Raw genomic sequence first — 11,931 nt, 5'->3', positions numbered from 1 at the left:
CTGAGGGTACTGCCAGGAGGAAGCACCCTGGACTGAGTGACTTGGTCCCAGCAGGACAGTGGGACACCAGCTTGCAGAGTCTGGAGATGATAATTCCCTGGGCGACCAGCAGGCGCCGCCACAGGAGTAACTCCCATCCCGCCACACAGACTCACTCTACTCTTAAAAGCACTCAAGAGTTTTAATAAAAAGATCCTGGTCTGATCTCACCCCTCCTGGGAGTCTGAGTTTTGGAAGGAACTGAGCCCAAGCACAGTCTTAACTGTTCTATCCCTCCTTCTCTTCTGGCTTAAATAATGTGATGGGCAGTTCCCCGATCATAGCATTGTGCTGCTCCTACATAGGGATAATAGATATGGCAATTTCCTGCAGTAGCCTGAAAAATCTGATTACATTGTGTTTAAGTCTCTTTGGCATCCATTGCATTAAAAGCAAGGGTGATGGATTATTGTGAATCTCGGGAAGTATTAGGAACTTCAGTGGACAAGAATGGACTTTTGAATGAACAGTGTGGAATGATTTCTCTGGGGAATCTCTAGGGGGAGGTGACTGCAAATTTCTGCTTCTGGCTGCGCAAACCTCCTGCCATTTGAAGCTATTCCCTCAGGAAATGACCATTCCCTGCTGATTACTTCTTCTGAATCTGAAGATCAAAGCCTCACGCTGTAAAAAGGAACGACTGACATATGCATGCAGATTCTTGTTCTGAGCTAAAGCTGCTCTGAACTTGTTACCACAGAAAAAGTCCTAGATGGAGTTTGAAGGACTGAGGTGAGGTGATCGCTGGTTGGCTCATTAGCATCTGTGTAGGTTCTTTTATTGTTTTAAGATGTTTCCTCTGTAATGATTTCACCTGAACAATAAATGTGCCTGCTTAGAAAGGACTGTGTGGTAATTTATGACTATGGGCATTTACAGGCCTTTTACGGCTTGCTGGGAATAACACAGGATAATCAGGGGATTTTGAAGGCTGGAGAAACCCTGATCAGGAGGGACAGATATTTTGAAGAGGGGGGGTCTTTCCCTTGAAAAACTAGTCAATTTCTATAAGTTATTATTAAAAGTTTTAATCTCGTACTGGAGCTGTACTGATGTGAAAAACAGCTGTTCAATAAGGGCTTTGTTTAACATCTGAGTTGTGACCCCCTCAATCTGGACAGGCTAATCGCAGTTCTGCTTCCCTTTATTTGTACAATCAGAATAACAACATTTACTGAAACCTGCATTCAATACTAAAGTGATTTTTAACCCAACAGCAGCCAACACTGATCACTTTGGCAACACAACTCTGTCTGCTGGATCCCTAGGCAGAGTAGGGGGTGTTCATGTAAACACAGTCTGGTCCTGAAGCCTTCTTCCTCCAGCTCAGGGGAGAGCTCATTCAGACTTTGCTTACTGTAGTAAAAATTCCCCAGCACTTCTGCTGCTGCATCTGAGCATGCACACTGCTGCTCCAGTCAAGGTGTCCAGAGCAATGCGAGAACTGGGAGAAGACAGATGTCCTTTGTCTATGCCAACACTTTGTCTCTCCTCTTTCTTACTTCTTTCCATTTATCATTAGTCTAGGAAGAGTCCGTCTACAGTGCTGTGGGATTGTGACCAAAAAGAGAGAGAAAAGCAACCCCTTAAAAAGCCAGACCCTGGTTTGCCAGGTGTAGGTGGGGCTGATCACACTGTATGCTGTGTCTGTGTTTCTTTAGGCTGAGGTTGCAAGTGTGAGTCAGCACAGGAGTCAGAAGCAGCACTGCCAATCTTTGCTGTCTTTTTCTGTCTCTTTTCATGCATGTTTGTCTTGTTTCACGATCGGACTCCAACAACAGAAGGTCATGGACATCAAAACAGATGTTTTCTCTTTTCTAAGATTATCTTTAAGAACATTAAAAAAACAGCCTCTAAACAGAGATTTTGCATATGAAAGTCTCTATATATCTAAAAGGAGAGAGAATAAGGGAAATTGTTGCAATGAAATCCTTCAATAAATTATTTTAAATATATCTGAACTCTTTTTGTTTGTATGCTTCTTTTTCTGGGACTTTAATAAAAAATTAAAAAAGAAATTCAATGATGGATGTTATAAAAAGTCAGCAACAATAAATGGACATGAAACCCATGACCTCAGTCAATTGTTTCATGTTGTAACAGTGAAAAATGGTTACTAACACAACTTGTCTTTTGTAAAAAAAAATAGTTAAATGATAGAAATTCTTCTATTAAAATCTTTGATCTGAGTCCATGACGCATGGACTGAAGACCTCCAGAACTCAATTAATATGTGTTTGAGAGGTTTCTGAGGTTTAATGTCTGCTAAGGAAATTAAGGCACAGAAAGAAAGTCAGTTTGATATTTTTATCATATTTACTCATGGAGGCAGAGAATGGAATATTGTGATTCTATGAAACTGCATTTCCATAATGTGCTCCACAATGAGACAGATTTTTATAGCTATTTCAACACCTAAAGGGTTTTCCTGGAGCACCTAACATGCACTGAAATCAATGCATAGGTGCTTTTGAAAATCCCACTGGGTATCTAAATACTTTTAAAATTCTAACCCAACATGACAGCCCAGCTAGTGTGACTAATATATTCCATGGGGCCTGATCCCCAGCTAATGTAAATCACCATAGCCCCACTGCAGTCAATGCAACACATTCCCGCCTGGTGTAAATCATTGTAGTTCTATTCAAGTGAATGGACCACAGTGAAAATTTATGTCTAATGAAGTTCATAGTTTTGCAACTATTTATGCCACCTGTGCACCTGGCTTAAAAGAAACAAGGCAGGTGATAATCAGATTCACACTTTTAAAAATTACTTTTTGTGGTGAATGGAAAGATTCTCTTCATGGCCACTTTGACCTCCTTATTGCACAGACTGTAGATCATAGGGTTCAGGGTGGGAGTGACTAGGGTGTACATTATGGCCACCTTCTTGTTTTTATCCAATGAGTTATTGGAGATTGGCTGGATGTAGGTGTAGATTATGGTGGAGTAGTACAAGGTGACCACAAGCAGGTGGGAGGAGCAAGTGGAGAAGACTCTCTGCTTCCCTTTGGAACTCTGAATTTTCTGGATGGTGACGATAATGAAGCTATAGGACACTAGTCATAAGGAAGTTCCCCATGGCCAGGAAGATATCAGCCATGAACATCATGAATTCGTTGACATAGGTGGAGCTGCAGGACAGCACCAGTATTGTTGAGAACTCACAGAAGAAAAGCTGGATTAGGTTGGGCATGCAAATATCCAGGCATAGCACAAGCAATATGTTGACAAACTAATTGATGATACCCACAGCCCAGAGACTGCCTGCTAAATGGATATAAATAGATACAAATTTTTGGTCAAGTGTTGCATCAGAAACTACAGCAATATGAAAAACAAAGAAACAAACAAAAAAACGAGGAGTCCTTGTGGCACCTTAGAGACTAACAAATTTATTTGAGCATAAGCTTTCGTGGGCTATAACCCACGTCTGGATATAGCATGGTTGCAGTATATATGACACGTACAATATAGAAAAAATACAAAAACACACCCATAAATTATAATAAGTCAGCAGTAATAAATGGACATGAAACCCATGACTTCAGTGAATTGTTTACTGTTGTAACAGTGAACAATGGTTTGATTAATATTTTATATATTGTTGGGATTGAGACATTACTTTACTAACACAACTTGTCTTTTGTAAAAAAATAGCTAGATAGAAATTCTTTTATTAAAATCTCTGATCTTAGTCCATGACACATGGATTGGAGACCTGCAGAGCTCAACTAATATGTGTTTGAGAGGTTTCTGGGGTTTAATGTCTGCTAAGGAAATAAGAGAAAAAGTCAGTTTGATATCTTTTATCATATTTACTCATGGAGGCTGAGAATGGATTATTGTGATTCTATGAAACTGCATTTCCATAATGTGCTCCAAAATGAGCCAGATTTTTATCACTATTTCAGCACCTAAAGGGTTTTCCTGGAGCACCTAACATGCACTGAAATCAATGCATAGGTGCATTTGAAAATCCCACTGGGTATTTAAATACCTTTAAAATTCTAAGCCAACATGACAGCCCAGCTAGTGTGACTAGTATATTCCATGGTGCCTGATCTCCAGCTATTGTAAATCACCATTGCCCCACTGCAGTCAATGCAACAAATTCCCACCTGGTGTAAATCATTGTAGTTCTATTCAAGTGAATGGACCACAGTGAAAATTTATGTCTAATGAAGTTCATAGTTTTGCAACTATTTACACCACCTGGCTTAAAAGGAACAAGGCAGGTGATAATCAGGTTCAGACTTGGAAAAATTAACTTTTTGTGGTGAATGGAAGGATTCTGTTCATGGCCACTTTGACCTCCTTATTGCGTAGACTGTAGATCACAGGGTTCAGGATAGGAGTGACTAGGGCGTACATTATGGCCACCTTCTTGTTTTTATCCAGTGAGTTACGAGAGTTTGACTGGATGTAGGTGTAGATTATGGTGAATTAGTACAAGGTGACCACAATCTGGTGGGAGGAGCAGGTGGAGAAGGCTCTCTGCTTCCCTTTGGAGCTCTGGATTTTCAGGATGGTGATGATGATGAAGCTATAGGATATGGTGGTTTGGATGAAGTTCCCCATGGCCAAGAAGATATCAGCCATGAATATCATGATTTCGTTGAAGTAGGCTGAGTTGCAGGACAGCGCCAGTATTGTTGGGAACTTACAAAAGAAATTCTGGATTAGGTTGTGCCTGCAAAAATTCAGTCGTAGCACAAGCAATATGTTGACAAATGAATTGATGGTACCCACAGCCCAGACACTGACTGCTAAATGGATACAAAGTTCCTTGTTCATGAGTTTTACATAATGCAAAGGATGGCAAATGGCTACATATCGGTCACATGACATGACAGTGAGCAGCAGAAGCTCCGTCCCCAGTGATGATGTTAAGACAAAGAGCTGGATGATGCAGCCTCCAAAGGAGATGGTTTTCTTCTCCTGCATCAGGTTTTCCAGTATTTTAGGTACAACCGAGGAGGTGCACAAAATATCAACCAGGGCTAAACTGGTAATGAAGAAGTACATGGGAGTGTGGAGAGGTGAGTGGATGACAATAGCCACAATGATCAGGGAATGGCCCATGATGACAGCTATATAAAGGCACAGGAATAGCCCAAAGAACTGCCCTTGGTGGTGAGGATGGTCAAAGAGCCCCTGCATGATGAACTCAGTCACTCTGGTGTAGTTACTATGTTCCATTGCTTGAGTGTTCCTTCTATAGCAACAAAGGTTAGAGTTTTGGTCAGGTATTGCATCAGAAACTACAGCAATATAAAAAAAAATAGGAATCCTTTTGGCACCTTAGAGACTAACAAATTTATTTAAGCATAAGCGTTCGTGGGCTATAACCCGCTTCTGGATATAGGATGCTTTCAGTATATATCCTACATACAATATAGAAAAAATACAAAAAAACCCATACATTTTTTAGTCTCTAAGGTGCCACAAGTACTCCTCATTGTTTTTGCTGATACAGACTAACACGGCTATCCCTATGAAAGCTACAGCAATATGTCAACTAAAGCATGGGGGGGTGTATTGGATATAGATAGATAGATAGATAGATTAGATTAGATTAGATTAGATTAGATTAGATGGGTTGTATGGGGATAGATAGATTTCTTGTCATACTGTAAACACTTAACAGAGCATATAAACTAATTAAACTACATTAAAATATATTAGCACAATAATCTGTCTCAGCTACTGAATCCATATTCTCCAAACATTTGAGTGGAGAAGGGAGAACATAAAACACTTAATGTGCTCAAATACAGGCGCATGAAGTCATTTGGGCTGTTTACAAAAACTGCATGTGATAGGAGTTCACAATATGATCTTAAACATCATTCATACACCTGTAGTCTTATTAATAACCAAGATTCCACTTTGCAATTTAATTTCACAAATTACATCTGTTGCAATATAGGATGGTTTCAGTTCATATCACGCATATAATATTCAAAAAATACAAACACATAACATAATATATATGTTTAGGTGAAATAAGGATGCACAAAAGTAAGGACTTGATTCCGATTTAACTCGTGCTAGTGTAAATTAGGCATAATTCCATTTCCGTCAATGGGGATGATTCTCCATTCACTGGAATTACACTGGTATAAAATTTGTGTAAAGGGGTGGGGACTAGTGCTCTCCAATATATGTGTGTGTGTGTTGCTTTTTAAAATCACCCATTGTGTTACATTTCAAATTCAATTGCATGCTTTTGAGGGCACAGACTATAAGTAGTCAATCTTCCACATCTCAGATCAGTGTTATAATATTATATCTCCATTAAGTTAATCTCAGCTACAAGTAAATACAGAGGAGCTTTCCTGATTTATGTCAATTTACATCAGATTTCTGTTGGTCAAATTGAGATCAACATTTGGTCCTATATTCATAAACATGTGGTGGAAATGTGTATTCCTGCAAAAACTTTTAGCCAAATAAAAAAAAAGACCATATCAATTAAATTTAGCTCAATTTTCCAATGAGTGTAAATGAATTAATCATTCAACTCACTGAATTTCACAAGGTCTCTTAGAAACTTTGAAATGCCAGCCTAAAAAGGTTACAAAGCTTCATTTACAAACAAGGATTATAGGAATGGATGAAAGCAAGCGAGCAAGAATAATATTCTCACCTCTCATTCAATCCTCCAATACAATGGATCAAGTTGTAATTTAAATGCAGAGACTGAATTATGACTCATTCATCTTCATATATAGCAGCCTTCTGTTGGGAGATCTTGCATCCCTTCTGAATCTGGACAAAAGTTAACTCTCAAACAAGGCCTCAAAGGAGAAGGTAATTGAGAGTCACCTAAATCTGTATGAATATAAACTTTCCACATTAAGCTGGGAAAATCCCTTTAGCTCTTAAATCCAAATGTCTGTTCTACTGAATTGTCCAGGAGAAAGCATTTTTTCCATCAATGCATTTCTTTCTGAAGATAGTGCTACCCTTTGAGATAGATTCCATATTAATCAGTAAAGGTCAGTGGATAAAATCTCAGCGCAAAATCCTGGCCCCATTATTGGGAGTTAATGGGAAGGCTGACCTTGGCTTCAATGGGGTTTGGATTTCACACTCAGACTTCTGCTATCAGTGATCCTTAGTCCGGAATCATCTGAGTTCACTCGCTGTGTTAAATGCCTCTATGTCTTCACTAATATAATTATCAGGCCAACTTTTGATAACTTTGAGTAGTGTCTTCTCTGTTGGTCCTGTGAATTCAAGGGGCAGCTCTTCATCGGGTGTAAATCAGCACAGCTCCATCACAGTCAATGAGACAGATCCAGAGCTAGTGGAAATCAGGCCTGTTTCAACAAAGTCAACAGGCCAGATTCCCAGCTGAATGAACCAACCTATCTGCATCAAGGTAAATAGTGTTAGCGAGCAAAGCTCGGTTGATTTTGCTCTGTTTTACAACACTTGAGGATTGAATGGAGCTACACAGGTGTTACTCCACTCAATCTCTGAAGGTAGTGCTGTTGATAATATGTGAATGAGAGCCAAATCTGAGTCACAGAATAATCCTGTGTAGGAAAAAAAAACACCATATTGAATTTCAGATGAGAGAGATATTTCAGGGGTAGCAGTTACGTAGGAGAAAATCTTTTAAATTATATAGATCCCATTACCACCAAGCACTTAAGCATGTGCTTGATTTTCAGCTTATGAGTCATCTTATTGACTTCAATCGAGTACTCACATGCTTAAAAGAGAAGCAAATAAACTCTTGGATCAGGGCTACAACTGTGATCCAAAGTTTTGGTATCACCATACTTATGGAAATCCATTGTGTCAATTAAGCAAAATGGATCTTCAGAAAAAAAAATACATAGACTTTCATTAATATTTTTTTTAACTGAAGTTCCCTGACTGTCCTCAGGTCAAATTGATTGTTTGGCTTAATAATTTCACTAGTAGTTGTCCCAGCTGATTGACAGGAAAAGGTAGTACTGTGTATCATCTGTAATGGAGATTGCAATAAATTGTGGTTTCCTTCAGACTTATTTTGAATAAGTAGAGATTTCCTTTTTATCCTTACTTTATAAAGGATCCATGCTTGGCTTCTACATCACTACAGAGTCATGGTCCCAGGCCTGTCATTATGGCTGTAATCAACAATTATAGATGAATAGATTAAAAGATCAGAAGGGATCCCTGTGATCACCTATTCTGACCTTTTGTATAGCACAGGCCAGAGAACTTCCTTGAACTAATCCCTAGAGCACATGTTTTAGAGAAAAATATCTAATCTTGAGTTAAAAATTGTCGGTGATGGTGAATCCACCACAACCCAAGGGGCTGTCTCTTACTGTGTTTCTATACTATGGATACTACAAAAGAGTCCTGATCTCATGTAGAGGCTTTAGGTACAATAATAATAATAATAATAACAATAACAATAATAATAAATAACATAATGAGATGGTCAATGTGTTCATATTTATCCTTCTAATTTCACAGAAGCTACCTCTGTCTGAATTTGTTTTTCTAATTGACCTCCACATATTGGACTGAAGCAGAAATTATTTCAGAGAAGTTCTCTGTACTGTGTTATCTAAATCAGAAGAGATGATCCCTGTGCTCATTTCTGGGTTTAATAATCTATAAATCTATGAATTATTATCTCCATCTATCCTGTGCCTCTTCTGTCTCATTCCTTCTCCTTTGCTGCTCTCCTGTGATCTCATAAAGTAAACAAAATTTCTTTTCTATCATCTGCATGCTCCATCTTTTTTTCTTCACTCTTACCTTATGGCCGTGTATTTGCCAGTGATAATTCCAGAACACGAGCGCCTTTGGGCACTCTGAACTTTTACTGGATCACAGTGTCCCAGGCCAGAGGCCACCTCAGATATTTACCTTTTTATTATTAGTCCACCAGCAAGCACAGGCCACGGACCACAATCCTGGTAACCCTGAGGCCAATGGGAGCTTGGCTTTGCTCTCCGGGGGGTCATGTTTGGGGCCCATTGTTTGGGACTGCAGTGTCTGTCCAGATAGCTAAAGATTTCAGAGCACAGCACTGTCCCAACTCTTCACAGCTAGTAAGGTAGGAAAAGAGCTTTATCTTCATTCCAAAGGGAGGGGAGCTGAGGCACAAATGGCTGATTCCTCAGACTCTAAAACGCCATCTTCTAAGGTGCTGTGGTACCTTAGGGCCTGACAAAAATTAACAATTTAGTGTCACAACACCCCTGAAAGGAAAGAAGGAGCCATTATCCCTATTTCACAGATGGGAAAACTGAGTCACCAGGCAGCTTAAGTGACATGCTGTCACACAGGTAGCCGTGGGGCCCATTGACTTGGATGGATCTATGGCTCCTATACACCAGCTGTGAATCTTGCTCTTTGACTTCAGTGATGTGGTGGTTGATTGACACCAGCTGAGTAACAGTCTCATTGACTCCAATGGAGCTGTGGCTGATTTACACCACTTGGGTATCTGGACCATTTACTCCAGTGGAGCTAGGTCTGATTGATATCAGCTGGGGATTTGACCTATCGGACTCCAATGGAGTGAAGGCTGATTTACACCAACTGGAAATCAGGCTCCATTCACTCCAATGTAGCTACAGTCAATTTACACCAGTTGGGGATCTGGTCCCACTGAATCCAGTGGATCAAATGCTGATTTACACTAGCTTGCGATATGGCCCACAAGGATGAAGGTTGAGCTTTTCTTACCTTCCTAATAGATTTGTACACACAATTCCAATTAATTGTAGGTTGCAATGATGGCTCATTGTCCCTTAGGGAATCTGGGACAAAGCCAGGAACTGAGCTGAGATTTCTGAGTTCAGTCCGGTGCCCGAAACATGAGATTGGCTTCATCTCCATGCTGCAATGGCTGGGTGCGGGGCTCTGGCCTGTGCTATGGGCTCTGGCCATACAGGGACCAGATTTTAAAGGGATTTAGGGGCCTAGTGGGAATTTCTGAAGCTCCTGGGCCTTTCAAACTCATTTATTTCAGTGGATGTTAGGTGCTTAGGTACTTTTCAAAATCTCATTAGGTGCCTAAATACCTTTAAAAATCTGACCCTAACTTTACACCACAGAGCCTATGCCCACAGATGTCATACACTGAGCAGGGGTGGCAGAGTCTGCCCAGAAGCCGGGGAGCCAGGGGCCCTCAACCCCTCTGTGACTCCACCTCTCCTCTTATCTTCCCTATGGGGCCCTGCCCCCTGGCCAAGACAGCAGTATGAGCCTAGCCCAGGCAGCTCTGGGAAGCCACGTATCTGGGGTGGGGGAGCCTGAGAGCTTCCCGTAGCCCATGTCCCCTTTCTCCCAGGCCCCTCACCCCAGGCAGGACGAGGGTCTGCAGCTCTTCACAGCTGCCTGGGCAGCTCTTATCCCAACCCAGCTCCAGCTGGGGGGTGGGAAATAGGAGCCACAGCCCAGACATGGTAAGAGATGTGTGGGCAGCTATGTAGAGCTGCAGATTCTGCACTTGCCCTGGGTGGGGAGTCCAGGGGGTGGGGTCTGCAGCTCCCTACAGCTGCCTGGGCTCCTCAACTGGGCTCCAGCTGCCAACCGGTCCAGGGGGAGGGGGGCAGGAATTTGGGAGGAAGAGGTGGGGTGGGTTCCAAGGAAAACATGCGAGGGCCATGGCTCCCTGTCCCCCCTCACCCCCCTGCCCCTTCCAGTGCCCCTGACACTGAGAGTTTTGTCAGCAGAGCTTTGCTGGTCAGGGGTGTGGAATTTTTAAGCGTATACCTGATCTTAGAGAAAATGTGGTAAAATATGTGTTGAAAACATTCTTTTAGCCTGGAGCACCCTGACCATAAATGAAAAGTGTTAACCCCCCTTTCCTCCCACATGAAGAGATTTAGGAAGGTTTGTGCACATATTAATTCACTGACACATTGATTTGTGGCCAAACATTTTCAAAATTGGATGACTGAGGCTAAAAATAATAATTAGGCTGAGATTTTCAATGGAGCCAAAGGGAATTAGACACCTGACGTAGATGGATTTTGAACATCTAATTTCTATAATCTCCTTTCAAAATGCCAGATATAGTTCTTCTGTGGCATTGCCATAGATCTCAAAGGGGGGTGTGTGTGTGTGTTTCACTGCTGGACCCTGCTGGAAGGAATGTGTGTCTATTTGTTTTGTGTCTTTTGCTGCTGCCCCCTGCTGGAGTGTACAAGCTTTGCTTAGTGTGTATGCATGTTCAGGTATTTAGCTGTTGTCCCACATTGAAATCCTGAGCAGTGAGCCTTAGAGCCTGGATCTAAGGAATTGGGCTCCTGCTATAACACTAATAACAACTTTGTAGACATTTGGGCTCAGGATCTGAAGCCCATCCCCTCCCCAGGCTTCAGAACCCGAGCTCCAGCCTGACATGCTGTTTTTAGTGCCGTAGCATGAGCCTTGTGGGCAGGGTCTGCAGATCCAGGCTGGGAGACTGGCTGTTAAAATGCAGTGCATGTGTACTCTCCAGGGTGGCCAGATGTCCAGATTTTTGGATCTTTTTCTTATATAGGCTCCTATTACCCCCCCACCCCCTGTCCCGATTTTTCACATTTGGTTTCTGGTCACCCTAGTACTCTCCTTGGCCAGTGCTGCAGACTAGTGTGCCAACAGGTCCGTGTGCATGCGCACCCAGCACTGGAATACTGGGGTGGGCAGAGCTGCAAGTCACAGCTCTGTTGCATTGAGAGCTCTGTGTGGGCAAGAGAGTGAGAGGGGCAGGGCTAAATTTCACTATTTGTCAGCTTTGTGTTTGGGGCAGGTCAGCCAGGAAAGAGTTGTAACTCATGATTATGATTATTGGCAGTGCTGGGAAGTGGCTTGGGGCCAGGAATAGTAGGGATATTACATGACAGAACTGATGTACATCAGCACAGCTGTGAAGGCATCC

General features: G+C 41.7%; 1 pseudogene; it reads right to left on the bottom strand.

Annotated features, from left to right (window-relative positions):
• Positions 1–4,307: 4,307 nt before the first annotated feature.
• Positions 4,308–5,243, bottom strand: LOC127031216 (olfactory receptor 13G1-like; annotated as a pseudogene).
• Positions 5,244–11,931: the final 6,688 nt, after the last annotated feature.

Source organism: Gopherus flavomarginatus, chromosome 11 (genome assembly GCF_025201925.1).
Source record: "Gopherus flavomarginatus isolate rGopFla2 chromosome 11, rGopFla2.mat.asm, whole genome shotgun sequence".
Classification (NCBI taxonomy): Eukaryota; Metazoa; Chordata; order Testudines; family Testudinidae; genus Gopherus; species Gopherus flavomarginatus.
Note: the sequence above shows the minus strand (reverse complement) of the source record. Positions and strands in the feature narration are given on the sequence as shown.